The sequence below is a fragment of the Bombus pascuorum genome, chromosome 11 (assembly GCF_905332965.1).
Source record: "Bombus pascuorum chromosome 11, iyBomPasc1.1, whole genome shotgun sequence".
Lineage (NCBI taxonomy): Eukaryota > Metazoa > Arthropoda > Insecta > Hymenoptera > Apidae > Bombus > Bombus pascuorum.
The window spans coordinates 10,903,244-10,929,725 of record NC_083498.1 but is presented as its reverse complement, the minus strand read 5'-3'; the positions used below and the strand labels follow the sequence as shown (position 1 = coordinate 10,929,725).

At 42.7% G+C, this 26,482-nt stretch overlaps 1 long non-coding RNA gene across 1 annotated transcript in view; it reads left to right on the top strand.

Annotated features, from left to right (window-relative positions):
- Window positions 1-310: 310 nt before the first annotated feature.
- LOC132911969 (uncharacterized) overlaps window positions 311-26,482 on the top strand; it is a 186,422-nt gene continuing 160,250 nt past the window's right edge. The window contains exon 1 of the long non-coding RNA XR_009659127.1: window positions 311-347. This is a non-coding gene — a long non-coding RNA (uncharacterized LOC132911969). The remainder of the gene's footprint in view (window positions 348-26,482) is intronic.

Genomic DNA, 26,482 nt, shown 5'->3' with positions numbered 1-26,482 from the left:
ATGCACCATATATCGTAGATTTAAATCTATTGGTTTCGTGCTTGAAAGTCGAGGGGTGGTGGTGATTCGATCTTTTGTCTCATAAAATTTCCAACATCTTAGAAGGCGACTACGTATTATATTGTTTCAAACTTTTCTACACTTTTTCTCACATTCTGCGTTACACGATCTTTTAACAGCTTCGACCATCCTTGCTTCCGAAATTCTACGGATGTTAATCGGTTACTTTTTATTCAATCAAGTTCTCTTTTCAGATACGAGATGCACACACGCAAGAAGAGAATCATCGTGTATGTAATCGCGTCAGGTCCATCGGGTACAGTGATCGACAGAGAGTCTGCGTATCGGTGAGTACATATCCTAATCTTTGCTCTTAACTTTGGCAAGTATCTGGCTATCGAATCAACGCTGTTTGTCCGTTTGATTCGTGGAAAGCACACGGCTGCCTAATTATAATATCGATCGATACGCGTGATATTATGTACGCTTTCCGCTCGAGATCTGCGCTCTGTATAAATTACGAAGCTGCAGGCTGTATTACGCCTGAATTATTTCCTTGCGAGTACTTGTTAGTAATTCTAACGTTAAATGGATGCTGGTTTCTAAAGCCAGGATTATAGAAAATCTATCCCGAAAGTGGATACGCGATCGTATCCGATGGTTGTAAGTCTGGCGAGGGACTCTTTGTAACAAATTGATTTCGAAGTAGCTTTAACTGCGAGCGATTTCGCAGCCCGCGAATAGCTGAAGTGTCTGTAAGTAACTGAGTGAGTAACTACGCGCGATTAAACTCTCCGGCCAGCTGGGAACAATTGAAGTCTCTGAATGGCTGTAACTAACTGACGTGCCTGGGAATTAGTAACTCGATTTAGCAATTAGGCGACCGGAATTAGCTGTTAAGCCTACTTCCGATCGCTCGTTCGACGTGTCCTCGTTCTCCCTTATTCGAATTTTTTCTTATCTCTTTCGATTATCTCGCGTTTCTAAAACGCTAATTCTGACAGCACTCGGCTATTCGAAACTATTTTGTTGGAAATCAAAATTAAAAATGGATAAACTAGCGGGCGAATAAACTAGATAGAAATTAACCGTATTTCGTGTCACGAGGCAAGGCAGTTTCGTTTTTCTGCCGGTGGTTAGTCGAGGGTAGGAGATTGGGCGCTAAACAAGGCCGTTGTAATTAAATTTTTGTCCCGACCGTTCTTTCTTCCCTTCATCTGGCGTAGAACACGAGCTCGTATAATTAGTGACGCCGTAAGGTTCACGAGGTGCCTCTTATGTCGTCACTTCAACGAAACACCGCTGGCCCGCGACTTTTTTCCCACCCTGAAAATCTCCTCTCTCCCCCTGTCGTCCAGTGAAATGGAACAAACGGAGGTCGTTACGAACGATGCAACTAACGAACAGCCTGGCGAATTATTCGGCCAGGAGAAAGAAACGAGCGCAATTTCACGCGAGCAGATGATAAGACAACGTGGATCTTGTGAAATTTGTAAAACGCAAGCAATTAATTTCTATGGACTTTTACGAACGAACGACCAAAATTCATAGCTTTCCGGGCACAGATTATTAGACCGTGATTTACGCAAATTTCCGTGAAATTAATTTATGTCTAAACGGACGATTAAGATTATCGTAATACATGCAGATAGGATTGGTTACGCGTTCTACACATTTTTCATTCGCTCACTGTTACGAGCGATTATCTGCTAATAAGAGTAGCAGAAAATTTAATATCATTCGTGTCTGTGAGATAAAAGTATCATTTTTCGTGGGCAAAAATCTCGGGAGAAAAGGCGAACCTGTTCATTCCAGCCGCAGATATAAAGAATGGTTGGCCGAGAACGTTGACGTCAACGCATTAAGCGCGCATTTTTCATCCACTGCTACATTCCGATTCGATATTTCCCTTTAAGCATTCGACGTTTCTGGGTCAACAGGGTCTTCGCGCAGTTCTGGACTTCTTATCAAATCAGCCGCTTCGTTAACCACTTCCCTTCTTTTCGTCCGAGCATCTCCGCGACCTTCCGCTCTTTCCAAATAAAAAAATTCTTTCGCCGGTTATTCCTCGCAGCACTTGCATCACTCTTGTATATCATACGTCTAGATTGATCCGCACGATTTACTTGAGATCGAATCCCTTTTCCGTTTTAATTACAGCGGAAACTCGATTGCTTCGTATTCGAGTTTCTCGTTCGCACACATCGCCCTAGTTTTCGGTTTTTCTGATATATTCAATCTTAAGCAGTTCGTCGACTCTCGAAGGAGACAACGAATTAAAACAGCGGTTTCCCTCTGTTTCGTTCCTCCGTGTTGCTGAGAGATACTCGCCTTTCAGAGATTTCCCACGCATCAGTTTCGTAAAGGAACGATGATTTACTACACAGACTTTTATTAAGCTTTTTGTTTTTCCGTTTTCTTATTCCCTCCTGTCTTTTTCCTCTTTTTACGATACCCTTATTCATTCCTATCAGCGTCTCTAGGTTGTCTTCTTATCGTCCAAGTACCTCTCCTGGTAACCTCGTCATTACTTCTTTCGTTGGCCTATCCTCGTTCTCCTGCGCCTTATTGCCGCAATTCGCATAACGCGTAGTTTGATTCAATCTCCGCTTAAAAGGGAGCGCAACGTTATGTACGTGTAATATAATCCGGGCTGTTACTATAATCGATTCCGCAACTTGACGCTTTAATTTAGCACCTAGGTACATTGGACAGGCTACTGTAACCTCATCTGCATGTGATATAGACCTAACTCAATCTCATATATTCGAATCCAAGCTCGATATGGATCTAATTGAAAACTGATCCCTAGTTAAACTTGGCATAACACAATCTAGCGGTAACTTAATGTAATCCTAACTCAATTTCTAACTCACGATTTAACGCGAAATTTTAATCCGATTGCTATCTGTTCTCTAAGCTAATACTTAGGGGAAAAATTACGTTTATCGATACGCGATTTCTATATGCCAACATAATTGCGGACAAGGTAATTCGTTCGAATTAAAATTGCAAAACTAGCTGAAAATGAACAGTTGATAAAAATGTTGCGTTACACGCTCCATTATTTCTATAACAAATTGTTCGAGTAGAAAGAGTAATCTGTTACGAATAAGGAAGAATTATTGCTCCGATAAAATATTCGAGTAGAATAAATGTATTCATCGTGTCGTATAATCGTCACCTCGTATGGGATCGCGTAACAGAATTATGGGGTCGTGAATATTTTTGCAACTGCCACGTACCAGCGAAATGAGAAATGACAATCATCCGTCATTAAAGGATCAAGAAGAATTCAGCGTGTTATTAATCGACGTAGGTAGGTAAAAGCTCAGCTTGCAATTAGGAAAAAATTCCCAACAATTTTTAAAACGATCGGAAACATCCTCGTGACACTTTATACCACGTATCCATTGCGAAACGACGTTTTCACCATCGACGATTACAGAATCGAAGAATCGATGAACTCTAAAAAACTGTTACAACGAACATTCAGACGAGAGATTAATTCTTTATGCAAAAATAAACAAACACGTTTATCTCGTCGATATGCAAATTTAATTTTGTCCGAGTAAATAGCAATAAGTGATAAAGTTATAAATACACCAAAGAATTGTTTGGAATTAAACTCGTTTAATTTATTATCGATTAATGTTTTATTTGCATATTTATTTTACGTAACTTTGCACGTATACAACTGAGTTTGCGTACAATATTTCCGTGCAAAATGTGCTCGCGAATGGAGAAACTCGAAGAAGCGTTGTTTTAAATAAATATTTATGCGAAAGGATTCGACCAATGTCCAACTCGATGCCATCGAGCAGCTCAATTTCTAAATTGCCTCTTACAAATTCCAAGCTAGAAGCAACAAATTTTTACATCGATTACACGAATCGTTATCGAAGTCTCCGGTCACGTAACAACGGCCAAGCGAAACACATCGGCTGTACAAAGAGACACGGTCCCAGAAGGGACCTTTCGACCCGTGGCCATCGCCTCTGATGGACACCGTCGACAAGAGGAGCTATGGCGTCCCAGGAGAGGCCACGAAAGGTTGTTCAGCGCGAAAGACCGACCGGAACTTCGTTCGATAATTTGACGTTTTACGAGGGGCACAGTCCCCGAAGGAAGAGAGACTGCCCTACAAAGTCTTCCATTCTCCTCTCCCCTCGATCCTTGTTCCCCCGAAATCGTCGCGAAGAAAGAACCTTCTCTTCCCACTCGCATTCACCGTTCCTTTGTTCTTTCTTTTCTTCCTATCGTTAGTTCTGCTCCTGATGTTGCAAACAGTCGATTACGTTATCGAGATTTTATTGGCCCGGTGAACGATCCTACACCGGAGAATATCCTAGTGGAGATGTTTTATCGCGGACGATAAATCGATATGAATGTCGCCTTGCTTCCGTGGATTTTAAAGCTGTTTCTTGACCACGTTATCCTTTCTCTCCGATTTTATTATATTCGCTTAGTTATGCGAAGAGTTACGTAATAGATATCGAAGCAGGTGATGTACGAGATAAAATTTAAAGGGCGAATATTGCTTACAATTACATTCTGTTTAGGTACATACGGATAGTTTGTATCAACGGTTTATGGAGGTTGTCCGATTATACACGAACCTACGCTACTTAAATTTCGTTGGCTGATGCTGCAATACACAGTCTGTTCGACTATATACAGCCTGATACCGCTCGAATTCTGTTTATTGACAGTTTATGTGAATTATCCGACTAGGTAAGGTCTGCATCCACTTGGATTTTGTTTGCTAGCAATTTATATACGCCGTCTAACTGCGCACTGCCTAATGCTATTTACGTTTCTCTTGCTCATAGTTTCGATGAACTGTCTGGCTATGTATAGTCTAATACTACTTGGATTTCACTTGCCGAGAGTCGCTTGTAGACGCGCTATGCAGAATTTTATTAACGTTATATCAACTTTTATCGGCGTAACGATCTGCGGTCTAATCATTCGAAGCGACGACTTAAAACTTAAAAAATTTCCCTAAACACCATAACTTTGTGCTGTTTTCTCTTACGAGTTTCGTCATCGCGATGCTTCTGTTTTTCCAATTTCTCGGGTATTCCAGGGACGCGTTGTGCAACCAGCACATTTTAATTAGTTACGAAACATCTGCGTTACGCCCATTGCCCTTGCGTTCGTATCCTTCGCCAGGAAATGCAAACGGTCGCATCGTTTTCACGTACGCCGTATACACGAGTCGCGATAGTTTATACGATCCGATTTACACGATTTACACGGAGATTCATAGGTGTGTAACGTTGGGTTACTGTTCATTGGATCCGCGAAATGTTCGATACATTTTTCCGCTGCCTCCTGACACGTCCCCTTTAAATGAATATGCATGCCGTGGTTAATCGGTCACGAAACACGTCCACGTTATTGCGCTTCCACCTGCTACATGAAAATTATCCGATACTTTTTCATTGAAGTTTTTCCCGATTGACCCTATTAGCGGATTACGTGGTTTTATTTTATTGGAAGATTAATTTCGCCCTTTCCTAAGTAACGATACAAGGAGAAACTCCTTCCAGTTGCCAGGAGATTGAAGTGATTTCATATTTATTAAGGAAGACTGCTACAGTCGGATAATTGCGAAGTTTAGAGTTTCTTGAAATTGCTTGCAACTCGAGATTTGTAATAACGTCTCTCGTAATTTGTTTCGGCGAAACACACATACTTGTTGTATCAAGTTTTAGTACTCGTTTCAAGATCGCGTCTCTCCAATCCTTTGACGATAAATTTGCGTATACGTATCGGACGGAAATAAAATTCGCGGATAACGCTGTCTCATTCTCGATATTATTTACTTAACAAAACGTACACCCAAGTACACCGACGATCGCTATATCTTCTATATTCGTTGGAACTGCTTACGAGTTGTTCGCGTTGACAGCCTCGTTTACCATGTTGCGTCTACCGTACGCGAAAGCGTATTATTACGTTGACACGCGTGCATAAACTCGATTTCGCGAATACCCAGACACGTAACCTCGCGATACATAGTCGACGACGCACGCCACTGTGTACGGAACGTGGGTGTGTCCATGTTGGAAGGTGGAGAGGGTGGCTTTTTTACGTAGATAGGGTGGCGCGCGCGCGGCTGTTGCCTCGGCCCGCAAGCGGTCTCAAAGTCGTTTCGAGAGGTCTTGTGTTTACATGAAAACACGGCGAACGTCGATTCGTGCTTGTTGTTAGCGTCGGAGCTTGGCAGAACCAAGGGGGTTGCGAGAGAAAAGAGTGAAAGAGGGGCGTGTGGAACGGAAGCAAAGAGCGTAGGACGAGAACGAGAGGGGATGGGATGAAGGAGCAAGCCCTTGGCGGGTGCGAGAGGCTTCGAGTTTTCAATGCACGCTATTCTACTATAGGAGCGAGGGTTTATTCTTTAATCGTGGTTGCTGTACACGCGCGACCGTTAGCGAGGCTACGCCGACCCGCTAACGATTTTATCGAAGGTACCTGGTTTTGAACGTTTTCTGATGTGTCGCCTGGTATGCGGCGACGTGCCGCCTTGTTAAAAGGGTGTGTCTCGTTCAACTTGGAGAGCAACTAGGCTGCGATTGATTTGAATAGGGGTGGCTCCCAGCAACTTGATTCGTCGAGGAAATTTCGCGTTCCTTTTTATTTCCATTTCGAGAGGATTCCGATCCAGAAAGGTTTAATATTCCGTAGAGACAAAGAGGTTAGATGTTACCTACGTACGTAACCGTAACCTCGGTCATCTTCTTATCTGTTCGCATAGTACGCAAGAGCGAGAGAAGAGAATGCGAGAATGCAAGAAGAAAGGAAGACGAAAGTCGGCTGGAAGCGACTACTTGCAGCAGTCAAAGCAGGGTAAACTATCGGTTTGTATCAGTGCATGAACCGTGCCCATAACTTTATTTTATCCTCCGAGGTTATATCTAGATTTATTGGTCGGACGTTGGACACGCTATTTCGGCGTTATTTATGGCTACGTCACGCCGCCACTGCGCGGCGCAGTAAAGTTGCAGCGTCGAGCTGCGCTCGCGATCCCACTTGCTCGAGGGTAGGGGGTTACAACGGTTTCCCATGGAGCGAAACTATCGAAAAGATCCGTCGATTTATCTATCCTGGACTCCACGGTTGCCCGATTGCTGACTCGCGATCATTCCACGCCGGAAATAAGCATTCTTCGGCAAGCACCGGTGTTAAATGCGTTCGCTTGCCGGCGAAATCGATTCATCCGACGTATTTGTCCGGGATCCTCGAAGATCTCCTGTCTCGACTCTCTCGCTCTTTGTCGAAGATACGGTGACAATTTCGAAATAGCGTCGATATTTATTGTTGCTCCGCGGACGACGTTTCTCATCCTCTCGTCGAACCCGATTTTCGTCCTGTTTCTACTTGATGCCGCCGACTGTGAATTTATCGGCGATTGCACTCCCGATGTTTCGTTTTACGTTAAATCGATTATATTTTTCGATACGAGGAATTACTTTTTTAATTCCGCTGATTTTCATTTACGTCCATTACGTCTTTCACATCGAGGTCAAGGTTTTCCATTTTTCCTAAATAAAATGCAACGCGACGTACTTTACGCGATACGCATTAGGCGTATTTCGAGTTATCGGTTCGACGCTTTTGAATTTGTTTTACGTTTAAACGATCGTTTATATTTAAGGGTGGAAAATCGTCGTCGAAACAGCCACGGGAGACGCTCTCCATCAGATATCGTAGTTATGTTATGGCGCAACGAGTACACAGCATCTGGAGAATTCTTAGAGCGAGTCTCTCAGCGTTAGGGTCACAATATGGTCCCTAACTCAGACGAGACTCTGAAATATCGTACAGGAAAATGGCACCTAAACTCGAGCAACCGTCTAAAATACTACGTCTCCGAGACTACTTAGGTCTACCGCTAGGCATATCGCCGTACCATCGAGAATTCTGAAAACTCTCGATGCCGACCAATAACTTCTATTCCCTTCTGCGAATCGCGTTCCCTATGCTCCATAAATTACACGCGCGCACACACGCGCATAGATAAAAGTATTTTTTGTTTTTACTCGTAACCTCCAGTCGTTGGATTCAGTTTCTCCATCGATCAAAACTGATTAAACTCGGAAATTTTTATCGAGCTGTAGCCTCTGCAGGTCGTCTATGTATGCAAAGTATGTATGAATAATATATGCTCGACTAAGGTAAAAGAGGTCTTCACCCGCGTTCGTTCGTCCCAGTGATCTTCTTCCGGTTTCCGACCTCTTCTCGATCCCAGTTTTTCTTCTTTCCACGCCACGTGGATTCGCAAAGAAGAGGAACGCGTAACTCGGGCACTTTAGAAGCCTTGACCGGTGGCGCGTAAACACGAGCGAGCGGAACCGGCCGACACGAAATGATATTTCCATGCCTCGTCCGTAAAAATCGATGGTTCGATCTACGTTCCGAGCAGAGGCACCGTGTAATTTTATCCGTGTGGGCCGGAATCGATCAACGGACCCTGCGAATTTCACGCAACGTGCGCTAATAATCTCGCGTTACCCGCGTTATAAGCGGGAGAAAGTCTTCTGTGGAGAAAAATTCACGGAGACCCTAACTCGGTCGTTCTTTCAGAATCTTTCTATTTGAGCGAATCGATTAGATTTAATTTGTTTAATCTGTACACAGGCTCTCGCAAGCACTTGCAGACACTTTCTATGATAACACGAGGGTCGTTTAAATATTAACCGGAGTGGCGCGTCTGCACAGTCTCGCTTATTCGGACGCAAAGGCGTGACAGTTGGAACAGACGCGTCTGAAACGCGTTCCACTTGACGCGATACTCTGTTTATCGTTTCTTCGGTAGACGACACAACGAACGCGAAAGAAGAAGTACACTTTTGGTGCACAACGTATAATTGTTAGGTTTTTAATCTTGGAAAAAGCACTGAAATGTTGCATAGATTGGGATTAGACTGGGAATGCGACGAAATCTCCTCGGAAGTTAATACGAGTCATGGAAGCGTGGTTTTCATCATTCGGGAGGAATTGAAGTTGCGCGAAATCACGACGACTTAAAGAGGAATTAGGAGCGCAACGTTCCAACAGCGACGAAGGAGTAGAGCAGTTCGTGTGCAAATCGGACCCGTCAGTTCTCCACTTTCTACGGAACTGGAATGAAAAAGTTACTAATCCGGCAACGAAAATGTACAGGGAGAAACGGAATATACATAGGAAAATAACCGAATTCTACCTTTTGGAACATTTCGCCGAAACGTAAAAGTTACATACGATTCAATGGTTTTGGTTCAAACTTTATTAATATAATCGCGATAGTCGCGTTTGGTTTACCGTTAATGAAATTTCTACATGTTACATATAACGCACACGGTACACGCGTAAAAGTTTTCTACGATAGATAAACGTTCAAATAATTTCACGAGCCACTAGGCGTCCACAATTTTCCTCTCAATTTACTCGCCAATCTTACGTTCAAAAAGTAAACAGTTCGCTTTGGGAACAAACTTTTGCGTTAATCCCAACACGCGCTATCGGTCATTACGCTGTTACCGCTATACCTTTAAATATCCAGTTTCCTCTCTTCGATTTCCAATACGCTTTATTACCTTGCCTGCAGCCGTGGACAAATTTTTCGCATTCGTAGCGACGCTCTTGAGGATGTCGCGAGAGGTGCCAGAATCCCAGGGTGCGCGTTAGTAAACACTGGCACGGAATAGAAAGGAATAGAGTACGTGGCTGCGTGGGCCGCGTGGTACGTGAAGAAAATTCAACATTCGGCGCCGTGCACGTAATCGATTCGGCGTGCAATTTGGCAAGGAGATCGAATTTCCAATAACGACGCGACACTGATTATCATGCGATTGCCACCTTATAGTTGCATCTCTCTTGGTAGAAACGCAGAGAATCGAAGGAGAAGAAATAGATAGAGAGGCGTAACGGGGGAGGGAACAGAGAGATAGAGATAGAGAGAGAGAGAATCGTGCCTCTCCAAAAGTGCCTCGATCTCCTTAGAATCGAGATCCGACGGCGAAATTGGCGTCGGAGATTCTCCATGAAAATCCATGAAATATCTGCTCGAGACTTCGCCGCCTCTCGCTGGCGTTATTACCTCATTATTGCCATCGGGCTTAAATCGATCTTCTCGTGCGCCCATTCGAAAGACTGGCCAGCTACGGCAGACGAGGAGCCGTTGTTCGTCAGCGTTCTATATCCGCGTCGTGTTCCGGTCAGTGGCCCACGCGCCCACGAATATCGCCGATTCCCACCATTGCAGGAAACAAATTTTCCTTTGTCGCAGCTTCTGCAATATTCCAAAACTGCGATTGAGCGTTCCAAAAATATTTTAACGTCTGACGACCATCTCACGAGTTACTTCGCTTCGGAAGATCGAGCGAATCTGGCTTACTAACGAGGACGATCCTTCGAAGATCGTATTGGACAAATTTTAGTCGCGGCCGCAACTATAAATTCTAAAGGTTGCGCAATCTTTAATTTGTAAATACGTGACGTACAGGCGCATAGTCGAATTTATTAAAATCCAACTTGTACGAATCCAGCACGCGTTCGATCCACGATCGAAACTTTGAAAGTACGCGGAAAAGCCGTAGTCGTGAAATTCGAAGCATCCCGTGTTTTCGCGTACGTGCGCCACGTTTACGCGACACGATTCACCGAGCAAGGGGACTTGCGAGTTCCAGCGCCTCGGGAGTTCAACTCGGAGAATGTAGGTCCCCGGCTTCTACTCGCTGTAGTACGTGACAAGTAGGCGTTCCGAGGGTCGAGGTGAATAAAATTAAGTGTTCTTCGTAGTTGGAGAGGGAGGAAAGAAAAAAAGAAAAAAAAAAGATGCGGAAGGAAGGAAGGAAGGAAGGAAGGAAAAGGGGTAGTAGCTTCCGGTAGTAGCGAAAACGAAAGTGAACCCGTTGGGGAATCGAGACCGCTGACGCGAGCTTTAATCGTGTTGTTAGGCGAAACTTTATTAGATCGTACGATATTATTGCCGCTACGTGATTCCGACTACGAGGAAAACCTGGTTTGTTACTCTGATCTTACTCCGCGATAAAGATGGAATATTTGCGAGATCGTCCGTTTGAATCGTGGCCGTTTCGTTTTAATCGTTTGCGGAGTATGGTTGGAATTACCGTTGTCAATGCACGTACATTGAAGGCAAATTTCAATTATTCGGATCGGGGTTATTCGGATTCGTTTTGCAAAGAAAGAACAATCGTTCGATCGATCCGTCGTATTTGACATTTTTAGAGACACTATGAAGTTAGTTTATCGGACCGCGATCGAGGTTGAAATATAAGATGAAAACGGGATGCGTTAATCGAAAGCAATTATTATTACTAATTTAGTAATTTTATTGATTTATCAGGATTTATTGTTTTATAGACTTACTTAAGGTACCGTTCAGTTGTAAATATCTAAGAATCGTTCCTGAAGATTCGGTTTCGTTGATGTCGTAGTCGAAGCGCGTGTAACTTGGCCATAAATGTCCGCCAAATGGGAAACGGAGAATATACAAAATTGGAAGTTTCGAAAGGGCGACGTGGAAATTAGTTTTTAACAGTTTTTTGATATCTATGTCGAGGACCACATCGTTATCAAAGTTACATTTATGGCCGACTGTAAGGAAACTACCGTTATAGGTAGAAACTTTCTTTTCCCACAGGTGTCGGAACTTAGCATCGATGAAGTAAAATAATAAAATAATCGGATCGTCGACAACTGGAATTGAACGTGTCAGGCCTTGAAACAAAGTTGGTCATCGATCGTGGCAAAAAGTTGCAGCCACAGGCGCAAATCGACTCACGGAGTCAAGAGGGACGATCTCTAGAAAAGTTGTTCGCACGTCGACGCCAGGACGGCGACGTAATTCGAAAAGTTGCCGATTGGATAGAGCAGTGTGGCGACTTAAATGCTCGACACACACTAACCGACACGTAGCGCAATTAGGGTTGTCGGCGTGCACACTTGGGCGCCACGTTCGCAGTAGGTTTCCTGGCGCAGCACCGGCTTTATTTCATTTTATTTTTGCAAAAATTTCCCCGGACCGGTCAGAAACTGTGCCAGAATTAAATTCGCGCGTGACCGGCACACGAACCAACTCTCATCGCCAGCTAAAAATTCGTAATCTTGTTAGTATCAATTTTTTTTCACGCCTCTGCAACTGCACCGGCGCGGCAACGTCTCTCGGTCTTTTTCCCGCATCGGATACGCGTCGACCATAGCATTACACGCTCGTTCGACGTTTCTTTTTTGTGCCAATTGAGACGAGGTACAACGACTTTTCGTTTAATAATCGTGGAACATATAATCGATCGGAAAGATCTTTCTACAACTCGCGGTATAAGGATACTTTTATTTAAGTAGTTCCCACGATATTAGTTTACTTAATAGGGAAATGAGTTTGTGTCGGTATAGGTTAAGAGGTGACGCGAGGAAGTTGTAGGAGATAGATTTTTCGAGAGCGAGGACTTTGCTTAAAATTAAGAAAATTCTTGGCGAGGTCGAAGGAAAGTAATATTCTTATGGAAAGCCGATTATGCAAAATTTGGAATGGCTGCTGAGAATAAGGAGGCATTATGCGTAAGCTAGGAACGAGAAATCTTTACAAGAAGGACGCCATTGAAATGCGAACCTTTGCTTTGTGTGCGTGACTCTTAGATGGAAATTCATATGCTGATAATGTACCGCTACCATCGTCGAGATCTCAACCCTAACGCTGTACTTTCAACCGTATTCTCAACCCTCGTCGGAATAGCATCCACGGTCGAAGTTGAAATTCTTTTTATCCTCGTTCGACTTTACTTTTATTCCGCTGCCAGTGACTTTTAACCTTAATTAACTTCGGTTCGCGTCAACTTTGTTCGGCTTTCGTCGTAAATCTTTAATTTTTTCAGCTGTAACGTTAAATATACGCGTGCACCGGCGACGTTACGTTTGTTCGAAAATTCCGGCAGATATTGTTTTATTCGACATTAAAGATTTACGAGCGATTTTTAAAATTTGTAGAAATATCGAGCTCATTTTGAGTTACTTGACGCGTTATCTTCAAATAATCTTCTTCCTGCTGGAGCTTTGTAACAAGATCCTTTTGTCCACAGCCTGCACCGTGGAATATTAATGAAGGAAACGCGATAAAATATTAATTTAATTAAATATCTCGTATCATCGACTCTACAAATTCAATTTAGTTGATTAATAACCAAAATCGTTGCTGACTTGTTGATCGATCCATTTATCCAGGCGCGTCATTTTCAGTAGTCGCGATCCGTAATGTAAATTCCATTAGAACGAGTACGCTCGACTCGGGTGTACAATCGTTGTTAACGAGTAATCGTATCGTCCACGGATCGCTATAGTATAATTACATTTTCTACATAGCAAACCAAAATAAACGTCACTTCTCTGTCATAATCTTCGGTGAATGTACACTATCGTTTATAAGTATCTGTCCACTTTTGTCGATTTGTCATAACGATACGATACGTGGAACGCTGTTAAAGCATAGAAATTAACGATGTGCCGATAATACAAGAAATATTCATCGTCGTAACACGTTCATAAAACGTTCCTAGATATATGTATTCAAAGTTAGAGTTAAGCGCGTGATTCGTTGCGATCTTAACTTTAAATATCGCTACTTCGATCGCGGTAATAATTCTACTGGTTTTAATCTTGATCTATCGGTTGGCCCATAAATATTCATTAAAGCTAGATAGAAGTAGCGCGCAACGTAGACTGCAGTAGGAATCGGTCTGGATATGAAATTTCCCTGAAATGGTTAAGGCGTACTTATCCGGCCGGCACAAATTTCAACGGGGCTCCTCTTCAATTCCTTTCCATTGGTTTCTTCATCTTGCGCCGCTGGAAATTTACCGAGGGATCAAAGCACGTGAAAGAAGCTCACGCGCTTCCCGGCTCGCGAACGAGCCGGTCTTTTCTTCTATTTCTACAGGGTGTCCTGTTTCCGTTCTTTGCTCCGACAACTTCTTTATTATTAATAATACTTCAAACTTTCATATCTCGACAAATAGCTCGGTTCTCTTTAATATTTAATTCTTTCGAGATCAGCGTCTCGCTCGTATCGACATCTCTCTTTTGTCTCGAAATCAGGTTCGTAGCATTTTTCCATTTCGCACGATGTCTTTGCGTAATTTCGGACGACGAAAGCACATTTTTTCCACACCCTCTAACACGTTTAGTACTTTGAAAAATTGAGGAAAATTTTACGTAAATGATTATTAAATTGTAAAGTTTATCAACGCGATTCGCTTCTGCAGTGTGTAGACTGTGTTGTATCTTTGGAACAAACGGAACACCCAGTGCATGAAGCTCGTCGCGACGGGAACAGGTATTGAAATAGGTGGCGGCGAGTTCTCTATGGTAGAGATGGAGATGCTCCGGTCCCATTTCCCGATACAGAAGTTCCTCTCGATTTCACATCCCAAATGCAACCTTCGTTCTTTCCATATATTTTATAATTTCACGGGTATTTCCTAAGCTGCAGTTCAGTTTTACCATCTCCACCGAGAGAATAATTACATAAATCGACAAAATTCCATTGCACGAATAAATAAGCGTCGAAAATCCCATGCAACCTGTAACGATAATTGTGTCTCGTTGACTCTTCCTTCTTCGTCTTAGAAACGTTCACAGCTGCGATACTTTCTACGTTCATAGTCGATATAAAATCCTAATACGATTATATTAACTTTCTACGCAAGTTCGATCTTTTCGCCGTTCCAAAGTCTTAAAAAAAATTCAAGAAAATTGTAGAACAATCGTCGACGTCTCTACCACGTTATACGATCGTCGTTTAAATCGGACGTTTCGGATGTGCAGGCCTGTTTAAACGCGACTATTCCAAGGATTCTAACAAATAGATAGATAGATATAAGATGGATGTAACAGAATGTATTATTACATCGTATTATTACATTACACAAATATATTACATCGTGTAACGTAAAGGATAGATAATATATTCTAAGCAAAGTGCAGATAATACGATATCCGTTAGAAAAACTTTCTGGAAAGGCCGCATTTGAAATCCGTCCGAGTTCCCTGCAATTTCACAAACATAGAGGCAGCATCCTGCCTTTTCAACGCCATTCATTGGCATCCGAATACCAGCTATCGGTTTCCGTAGCGGCGATACGTGGAAATTTTACAAAAGAATCGAGGCATCCAAGAGAGAAGCATGTGGCCCCATGTGGTATGCGCGTGTTATCCGCCAAGAGTTGCAGCGCTATAGAGCGACTTTTCCAGAAGAGCGCGTATGCAAAGAGCGATCTATATCGGAAACGGATGGAACGCCTTCTCGATCGTTGCGTTTCGAATTTTTAAGCGGCGATCTGTCGATCTGACGGTGCGAAAATGTATCCTACTCTCGATTCTCGTTATGACCGTATCGCTGGCAAAAATTGCTCGTACGTTTCAAGGTGAGAACACTTCGAATCTCTTTTGAAAATTCCATCGAGCACAGCGAAGTAGATAGCGAAGATGGAACCGGTCTACTCTCGAAGAATACTCTATTTTTTCGAGACAGGTTTCTACGTTCTTCTCTTTTACTTTCTTTTCTCGTTTTTCTGTTTCACAGATTCCAGCTTCGTTCACTACTTGCGCGTTTCTTCGACCGAAAGGTCACTGGCGGCAAAACGAAACCGAATTTCGTTATTGCGCCCGTTTCTCTTTTCTTTTCTGTTTTACCTCGTCGCTTTTTTTTTCATAGAAAAACGCGTAAAGGAATTCATGAGAATTTAATAGGGCGCTAACTCCCCTCGATTTTGAATTTAACGTTATTTCGCGTAGTCGCTTATGGATGGTTTGCGTTGTTTCCTCGCTCATATCCTGCTTTGTTTGTAGTTTACCGTGTTTTAGTTCACAGTATTTTCAATCCTGGCGAGCCAGGAAAATTCGTAGCCGATCAACTGGTCGAAGGAAATGTGAAACAATCCAGAATTTGGTATTTGCATGCATATTTCGATTGTTGTTAACTCCAAGGGAAAATTCATTTTAAAGTTTCTCTTTATATATATATGTATATAGGTATATTTTAATTTTAACTTATTATCGAAAATATTTCGAGAAGCATACCGAACGAAAGTAAATACTTTTGGAGTTCCGCGTTAGATACACTTTTACGTATTAATCAGGCATTATATATATATAGTTAGGAGGGCCGAGAGAAGCGTGAAAGGTAGGTGCTTAGAAAAATAGCTGGAAATTTTTCTTTGAAGAAAAAAGGATGGAAGTTCGTGGATCCTTCGTAGACGACGCCTCTGCGTCAACGGGCTCACCTCGGAGCCAGGAGAGGAAGCTTTTGAAATTATGAAATGAACTGCGTTTGACACGTTTTTTGTCGCGCTAACCCGCTCGTCGGGGAAAAAAGCGATCATGATTCATCGTTTCTGAGTGACTCTTTCCGTCCGCCACTTTTCACGTGGGAAAATCTTGCTGCTCGGTGCAAGCATCTATATCAACCACTGTCGATGAATTTTCGCGTTGATACGCAATTCGAACACGGCAAACGTCGACGATCTTGATTAATGTTGATGTAACGTTTCTAAAATAAGTTTTCTTTCTTTTTAAAAATACGAATTTTCGTAAAAATTTCCGGTCCCCTTACGAGTAATAACTTTTTCTTATTACAGAGCAGAGTTTTTATACGAGAATAAAAGGTAATTTCATTTATTTTTATACATAGTTGAAGCATAATATTTTAATAATTATCCTTACTTAATGCCAACGATTTACATTAATACGGTTAAACATCTGTTTGACAGAAATGAAATATTCGACTCGAACCAATTGTGAATGAAAATTTCAATAATGGGATATTTACCTTGTGTCCATCAAAAATGCAACGAAGATGATGAAATATTTACTTGGAACGACTAATCGAAAATTTACATTAGCTATCGATATCGATAGCGACGAATAATATTTATCGTATAACATTTGTAAACGGTATATCGGTTTTATCACGTAAACTTCCTTTGTCTTCGCGAATAGCGAAAGAAAGGCGGTGACATACCCTAGACATCGAAATATTTCCTTTATTAATGAACAGTTCTGTGCCGAATGTGATATACAGATAACGAATGAGCCACGGGGTACGACTGTCGAAACCAGTCCGGATTATTTATGGACTTCTTTTTTTACTTTTCTTTTCTACCCTCCGGTCGCTGCCCCGTCTACCGAGTTTCGCCACTATTCCCGGCGTTTTAAAGCGACGAAGAATCGTGTGTCTCGCGCCATACGAGCGCCACGAGCGGGGAAGAAAAATATTTCTTCGAGACTTTTTCCGACACTTCCCAGTTCCCGACGTCCTCGCGAAAGCTTTCAATTACGCCTGGGATTTCCAGTCAATATTCTCGATGATTCGCGTCACCCTCGTCGAATTCCTCGAATTCCTCGCGACACGTCGGATTTCCCACTTTGTTTACGCGTACACAATGTTCGCCAGCAAAATGTTTTTGCCACTTTGAGATTTCTTGCACGATAGTCTGGGAATGGCATTGCTTCTCGTGGCTTTGTACGAGGCCAAACTGATCGACCTCCGTTCTTCTTCTCTACGAGGCTTTCAATTTCACGGATACGTAATTAATATTCAAAGTCTTAACAAATTTCTAACCATCAGTTTCCTGCAAACTTATTTCATATATATTAAATATTTCTGCCTTTTCAACAATTTATTTATCACGAACAGACACGCTTACAACTGGGTTGAAGTGGTCGCTACTTCTAAAAAAACTCTACCTACATCTGGTCTTTTTAGTTTTCTCAAGCACCGAAGCCATCGACAGCGTATAGACAAAAGAATGGGACGAAGGCAGACCATAAACAGTAGACAGACGACGGTGGTTTCAGGGCTCAGTCATAGGGTAACACTGCTAACGTGCGGATCTGGACCAGCTCAAATTATATTCCGACTTGTATTTACACTTCTTGCATTAAAATATATTTTCTACTTTACAATTTATTCACGCGTTCCCCTGTTCGCACATCTAATAACCTCAACAAAAAGTATTTGACAACGTACTATAAAAAACTCGTATAGCCAGTCGTCATAAATACATGTTAAATAAACTTGAAATAATCTAACTGTGCAATATAAAATGCAAGTACATGGATATCGATCTGACATTGTCTTATTGCGATATATCCGCGACTCAGCGAAACAGTATGCAGTATCATAAAACACATTGAAGCGCAATAGAGGTTGCTACTGGCGCAGCCAGTTGCAGACTCTTCCTACGTCGATCGTTTTAATTAGTCGATGTTTCACAGTTAGCTAGACGAGCGTGCTGCTCGCTTCAAAAATTTCATTAGCATCGAACGCAGGTCGCCGGTCGAACGCGAGCGAGCTTTCTCCTACGGTCGGTGATTAATTAGACAATTTAGATTACGCGAAATGGTCGACGGGAGTGCCTTAGCCACCGGTTAACTGAACGTCGGTCTATTTTAATTTATGCGATTCGTTGGCCTTCTTCTTCGCGGAAGGGCCGAGTTTCATCCTCGCTCGTTCGCGGAAATTCTGTTTCATCGTTTCGCCGGCGATCGTTAATTATAACGCGCCGGAACATAATTGCCGCCGTCGTAACGCTCGGTTTTTATCGTCCGCGTGGTTAGATTAATCGAAATCCTGTCGAAAAAAAGGAAGGAAGATTAAATTGAATGGACGAGGAATTTCGGTAATTAGCTCACTTTTCCGTCGTTTCTCTTCTCCCGATTTCATCTTTTTATTTTATTTCGTATAATAGATTTCTCGATCGCCTTTTCGAATAATCACACCGTTAATTAAAAATCCACCTTATCACCGTCGTTCAAAGTGCGGAAAATCCAGCGAATCCCGGACCGGGACGAACAAATATTTGTCAATGGTGGTAAACGAAACGAATCATAAATAATCGTGGTCGGATCGTCATTATCATCGTCATAACCGTGACATTCGTGGGCGGTCCCGTATCAACGTTCGTACGATAGCAGAGATGGACGAACTCGATAAGTGACTGTCTAGATGCAATAATACACCGCAGTTACGTTTACAATTCCGTTAATTATTTCTCGTCACGGCAATAGCCTGGATGTATATCGACCGATCCGTATAATCGAACGTCGAGCGTTCGAGGACCTAGCGAAACGTTAGTTAAAACGTCGTTTCCGTTTAATTACTTATCGCGAAAGTGTCGCGAACAGTTCGGTTGATCGCGCTTTAATCCGGACGAATCGGTGACACGGTGCCCGATTCCAGTTTCGCCACGGCAAGCTCTCCAAATCGAATCTGTAATCTGACTTTAAGGTTTGTTGCGACGCAAATTTACTGATCGATACTCGAAAGATTAGTTTTACCGTGGCAGTTTGGAGATTATTCTACGTCGAAATGTAATTCCGCGATTAGAGAGTTTTATGGCTGTTGAGGAATTTTTCTCGAACGCCAGCTCCGCGTGAAAAAATTTCACTCTACGTCCTTGGACGTTAGCCGTGCACGGGGAATCGCCTCTTCTCCGATTTCAAAAACAGCCTGTATCATTTCAAATTCCTCGCCCGTCTGTTTCTCACCGCCTCGTTATTAGCCATCCATGATGTCTTTATCGGGAAACTATTTGCAGTTACGATCGTTACGTTAACGAGGCTTATCGCCGCGCTTCCTACAAGGAGAATACGTAATACGGCTGCTAATGGGTTCGACACGGCGCCACGGCAGACACCGGTTCACGAGCTCCACGGTTCTCGCGTCTCGTCGTTTCCTCGAGGAAACGAAGACCAACCGCCGCGCACATCGTTGCAAGCAACCACGTCTCGCGTTTGAACCGGTTTTAATTTGTCGCGGGTAGCAGCGCGAATCGCGCGTTAATTCGCCGAACAAAGCGGCGTTCGAGCTTCGAGAGATCGTCGAGCGTCGATGGGAGCCGCGCATTGTGTTACCAGCGTGCGTATTTTCAAGAAGTGACACCGTTTGTTCGTCGAGTGGCCGAGGGGTTGCAGTTTGTAGCGGGTTCAAACGAAATGTTTTACAATTTGCGTAGTACGGTTTACTTACAATATCGTGTTTTTTTATTTTTATTTTTATTTTTTTTCTAGAATTGGTCGGCGACACGATGTTTGCGAAATAATGGAAGAGGCGTTTGAATTTTCTGCTGGACAAGCGTGAAAATTGTGCGAATATTTTTTGTTCCCTCGTTTTGCGACGATTTCGTTGCGAGGTGTCGTTCAACTTAACTATCACAGTTAAATTACGAAAATTTATTTTTCCGATTCTGGTTTATTCGAGCAACTTCTTCGAATTACCCACTCAAATGCAGACGAATATGACTCATGATAAAACGATGCGCGTATTGTTTTATTTGCACGGATTTCATAATAACGTTACGTTTACGTAACTTTCACGCGCGTTATTTCACAGTTTAGTCTTTAACGCGTTAAATCCAACGTGCCAGAATGTTCGCGTTATAGTCGAGTGAGTATAGATTACTATTAAAGTCCTGCTCGATGATCTTTGCTTAATTGGCTGTATTTTCCCATGCAAGCGTGTTTCTCCACGCTTGCTCCATATTTTTGCATATCACCGAGGTTTATGGTTTTATTAACGTTTAATTATCCGCCTGCTTCTAATTACAAGGACGATGAACTTACCATGGAGTTTAAAAACCGTCGATCGAGTGAAACAGCTTTTCGAAATTAGAGATGCAATTATACCGTGTATATATGCATACACGTGTATATTATACTTTAAACTCGGAATACTTTCAATGAGATTTAACTTCACGACGAGGCATTAAATACAACGATTGACCATCCGACATTCATAAAACAAAAATATCATTTTCTAACTTCTATCTCATCTTTCTCTATCGTTAAATATACGTATTATCAAACACAATGATAATTTCAGTTTTTCTTCAATTTTGTCACAAATCTTTCAAACATTTCGATACAAAGAGTATCCTGCCTTTTGCGCGATTATTACCACGTTTCATAATTGAACAGAACGTTGGAACAACGAAGTTTGCCATTAAAATAATCATCGATCCGTCTATACTTGGTGCTCGAACGTCGGTTAAGTCGTCGAACCAAACCTCTTTATTCTGTTATATTAACTCGAACAACGTTTCTCCAATTGTCTCCACTGCGCTATCTCTTGCGGAAATCCGATTTCCCGGCTACGAGATCTTGGTTCGTTACGCGGCTCGGGATTATCTTCGGGCTCGCTCGCTCGCGTTCCCGCGAAATTTACGCCATTGTTAATCATTCGCGAACGATCAAGCGTCACGGTGACGCGCGATAACGCGATTTATCGAGCATTTAACGGCTCCAGACGAAAACGTCTTCGTCGTTTAAATAATTGAGCGAGCACCGAGTATGCTCGAGCGACGTGCACGCTCGGATGTACGAAATTTTGTTTCAACTTGTCACGATGGGTGTCGTTTAGGAACAGATTCTCGGCCGACGACGCCTGGCTTCGTTTTAAATTGCAATTTTCATATCGTTGTGTACCTTGCTAGGTCTTGACGACGACAGACTATAGTCTCCTGGGCTTATTAGCTTCAAAGCGAGTTGTATCAACGCAATGCACGTGTTTCCTATCGACTTTGATACGCTGGTGAATTTTGGAGAGGAGAACGAGAGCGAGTTAAGGACTCGCTGAAGAAGATTTTAAGGTAGACGGCTCGAACGCTTCAGCAATAATTTACAAGAACTTGTCAAGTTTTAGTTTACATCCTCGTCGACCATCCATCCAACGCCCCTCGTTGCGGACCGTTGGTTATCTACCTTCGTTTCCTCATAAATAATAAACGCGATAGTCGTTACGCCCGCGAACTGGCTTGTTTTCCACGTCGAATCGTCGACACGCGTGAAAATCGCGGCCTACGCGTGTCGCTTTAATTGCGTCAGCAGGAGATATCTTTATCCCCTGTCAGGCATCTAACGAGACAGGTTAAGAAGGATGGCCGTGTTACACGGCCGAAGAACGGGCCAAAGCAAAGAAAAGGAGAAACGCTGTGGAGGGTTTTCGAGGCGAGCGCGAACGAGCGTTTACGAGAATGTCCCATTATTAGGGCCAATATCCAGGATGCTTGACAATCCCCTAACGGCCCTCGAGTAACCCCTCTCTCGTCGAGTATTTCTTTCCCCCTGTCAGTTCACACGGGTTTTCGTCTCCTCGTTTCGTTTCGATAGAGCCGCAACACTCGTTGAGACGAAAGATCGGGAAGATCGAATTCGTTGTCATCGATATTTTTATAGGAATGGTAAATAAATGCGATGGCGTCGGCGTAATTTTCCGAGTTAATGCACGTTGATTCTTCGAACGCGCGGACGATCGTAACTAAATATTTGCGAGATAAAGTTCGAACAGAGAGGTGGAGCTGAATTTTTGTTAAAATTTGTTGAAGTTTCCTTTAGAATACAAAAAAAAAAAAAAACAGTCTTGTAAAAGGATACACTGTTGTTATTTGTACGTTCGTAAACAACACCCGATAACAGCTGGTAAATGTAACGAGATAGGATTGGGCGTGCGAATGGAGAAAATGGGATAGGCGTGCTAGTGATAACGGTTCGTCTATAGTCAGACACGGCGTGTACCTTGTAACGCGGAACATCGGTCGAAACAAACGTGAGCCAAAATTTTGATAATGAAAGTTAGTCGTGCTTTTTAGCTCTTAAAATTATCGCGCAATTTGCAACTTCGTTGTCTATCGTCAAAGTTTCTCTCAATTGCTCGTCGAATAGCCGCTTTATTTCAAATTTTATTCCTTTCGATTCAGAAAGATATCGTTATTTTTCGAGATTTTCTCAAGCGTCTCTATGCATATTCAGCCCGAAAAGGTTACATTTAACGTTCTTCTCGGTGCGTGGAAACTCGAGGTTCGCTCGTCGAAATTCTTCGTTAAACAATCGCAGCAGGAGTTTATCGAGTTCCGTGGTCATTGTCGTAACGGCATGGTTTCCGAATAAACTAACGTTAATTATAAGCGGTCTGACCTAGCTGTTCTCTTACCCCTTTCTATCTCTCTTATCACAGTCCTGCCGACTAACCCATCCATTGTCTTTTCATCTCCCGTTCTATTTTCCTGTCCCGGATGATCCTAGTTTCTTCCTTTCTTCCTTTTATCCTCCGGTTATTTTCTTTTCTTTTCTTCCCTTTGCCTTTTCTCAAGTCCTTTTTTTTTCCAACGACCGCTTCTGTCAGACTTACCGGCGTTCTTGTATTTCATTGTTTAATTTTTCTTCGTTATATCCGTGCTCGTTCGTCGCGTTGCCTTTCTCGGATTTGCACTTGGAAAATAGCGGAAGTCGCGAGCGGATAGACCGTCTTCTTTTGTCGCTGGCTTTTGTCCCCATGGCTCGGCGATGTATCCACCGGCTTATTGTCCGCCACGAAAAGTCACGCTGCTTGCTCCTGAATCGGCAGTTATATAATTGATCGTCACGCCGAGCTGCTACGTTAATTAATTAGTTACGTTTTATCCGGCGCGACACTGTTCTTTCTGCTTGAATTTCCGGTTCGATGCTCGCCTTTCCATTCGATTATACCGTCTTTTCCTTTTTTTTTTTTTTTTATTTCGTGCTCGAGAGGTTTGGTCTTCGTATATTGGCACGATAATTGAGCAGGTTGTCTGAGAGAAATTTAAATACACAGCAAAGTACGGAGTATTATCCGTTATGACGGTTGATACGGAATTCAGTCGTTCGTTCGACTACCTACTTTTCATTATTTTCTTACGTATTTATTACGCGGAGACTTTCGCTGTAGTAGCGTAATCGCGCTTTTACTTCGTTGCACCATCCTTGAAGACTGTCCACGCTCAGTCGTGGAGGAGAATGCGTTACGCGTTGTTTCAACATCCGCGTCAAAAGTTTCATTTGCTGAATAAGTAATTTACAAGCAACGTTTGCAGTTTCTACTTGTTTCTATTCGCTAATTCGATAAGTTACCGACAATTATTCATCCTTTGCAAGCTCGTAAATCCAGATGTCTCGCCGTTGAGTAGCCTATGAAGGATATCAGTAGCCCGAAGAGAAAACAGTAGGATATCTCAGACAAATATCTCGACAAACAAATCTGTCTAGCTGTTGTTTGAGAAATACCCGTTCCCCGACTAGAATAAACACGTATGCACACGCATCCAATGAATTTGTCAGCGTCAGCAGAAGCCATCCACCGTTTCCTTTTATATCCTTCGTCGTTGGCTCAAAACGAAATACACGCGAAACACCCGTATAATCCATTCGGCGCGCTAAAACTACCGCAAAAATCTAGTTAATTCGATTTACTAAAAGGACACGATACATTTCTCTTCGTATTCGATGGTCGATCGAATCGCGCTTCCGCTTCTCTTGTTCTTCTACACAGGCGGCATTGTACGATAACAGTTTCGACACAGCCGCATTCTTTTCCCTTTTTCACCCGTTTGTAATATCGATTTTCCATCAATTCGATTTAATCTTCCGCTTTATGCATATGACGTAATTCCTTGTTTTATGCCACGAAAGGGAGAACGAGACTCGACACGACGCCAACCGTGTTTGTTCCCTCGCTCCCTCTTTATCTGCGAAACTAACGTGGATTTCTCGGTTTAATAGATTTAGCTTGGGCTGCGGGTTAAATTAGGATCGCAGTTAGAATCGCAGATGGGTTTAGGATAGGTATACGAGTTTTACGCGATATCCAAGTTTATCTTAAACCTCGGAAATCCGAGATGTAGTATCGAACGAATACGAACAACTTTATTTATAATCCTCGGAAAGAAACGCTTGTTCGAAGTAGGAGTCTCCTCGCGAGAGGTACGCCAACTTTTCTCGTTAATTGTTCGGTTTCCTCAAACGCTGGTTTCACCTTGTCGATATTCGTCAAACGGAGTTAGAAGTAAACGTTTACCGGTATAAAAATTATATTCAGCGCGTAAACAGCATCGCAGCGAATGGAAGAAAAGAGGGAAAGAAGGAAAAAGAAGAGGTTGCAGGGTTACGACGAGGAAAGCGTCGTTCGTTGTAATTCAGATAGAGAGTCCAAAACAGATTTCATCCACGTTCCGCTCCCTTAATAATTATTTTTCACGTCGGCTCTTCTTCAACACCGGCCACCGCCCGTTGAAATTAATTCCGCTTCTTCCCTGTGAAACGTAGCACGCATAAATATGCGATTAAACATAACGGACCACCGACGTTCTGTTCCGGACAGTTTTATGTCACGTCGGGACAAAACCGAATAAATAAGATGAAAACGAAAGAAAGGAGGACGTTACGCTTCGTGAAAATAAAAGAAACAAAATTTGGAAAAAACCGTTTCGTCTTCTAGGTATTTTCACGGAAAGCGCGTTAATCGTAAAATTGTTTGGTCGAAAGGAAAAATCTCGATTAACAGCCGTATCGTCGGTCCCTAATAATCGAGTACAAAATTATCGGAAATTTCAATATTCCTTGACGCAACAGAGATCATTATCCTCCCACGTAGCGGTCCATGTTTCCCAACCTCTATCCCATTGTACATCTCGAGATATCCAAGCAGCGTCTTGTATCTATTTCCATTACGATCCTCGATAATCCTAATTCATTGTCGACGAAAATCTTGGTGCATTCGGCAGGGACTCGGTTCAGCGTTGGATATGGAAGCGGTGAAAAGGTTACACGGAACATCTATTTTTCACGTTCCATCGATCCGTGGAACGCGTATCGTCAACCAGGCAATCCTCGGGTTTAGATATTTGTTGTGTCGAGGGGATCCCGTGGGTTTCTTAATAACGGAGACGGTAGGCTTTCTTCATTGAATTCGTCTTGATACCATTATCCCGCAAAATCCGCGTGGAGCGAACCGTGCGGAATACATTTCGTTCTCTCTATTCGCATTCAATTCAGACTCGACGACGCATCGAACGGATCACATTACCCTACCTTTGTGCCAGATCGATACCAAGAAAAATTATGTTTTCACCCATCGTTCCGGTTTTGAAACGATTACGAGCCTCGAAAGTTGATCGGTTCAGGATAGTGTGTTAATCGGGTTCGTTTCACAAACAAACATGTTCGAAGAATTAGGCGAATGTACATTTCAAGCTGTCGTATCCCTGTGATTTTTAAACGATCGTAATTTAGGAAGAAGATTTGTAGAAGAAAAAGCGCAGTTGGTTAGTTTGGCTTGCGGGAGACTCGTACGATTTTCGAACGACTGTATCCGTCCACGACGCTACCTTCGCGATGTTCGCGATCTTTGAACAACGTCCGTCGCACGCGCTTACGATTTTAATTTTTGTTTTCAATGAACCGTTATTACTTGCTTTACGGTTTCACAGATCGATGAGATATTGTAAATATTCATCGTTGAACGTTAAAATCACGGGACCGTGCTGTAAAATTTGTCCTGAAATCAATCGTACGTCGAACGCGATCACTACGCTTCGACATACGTCCATGTATCGTGACGAAGCTGCGAGGTGACGGGATGACGAGGCGATAAAAGAAGGATAAATGGCGCGATCAAACCGATCGAAAT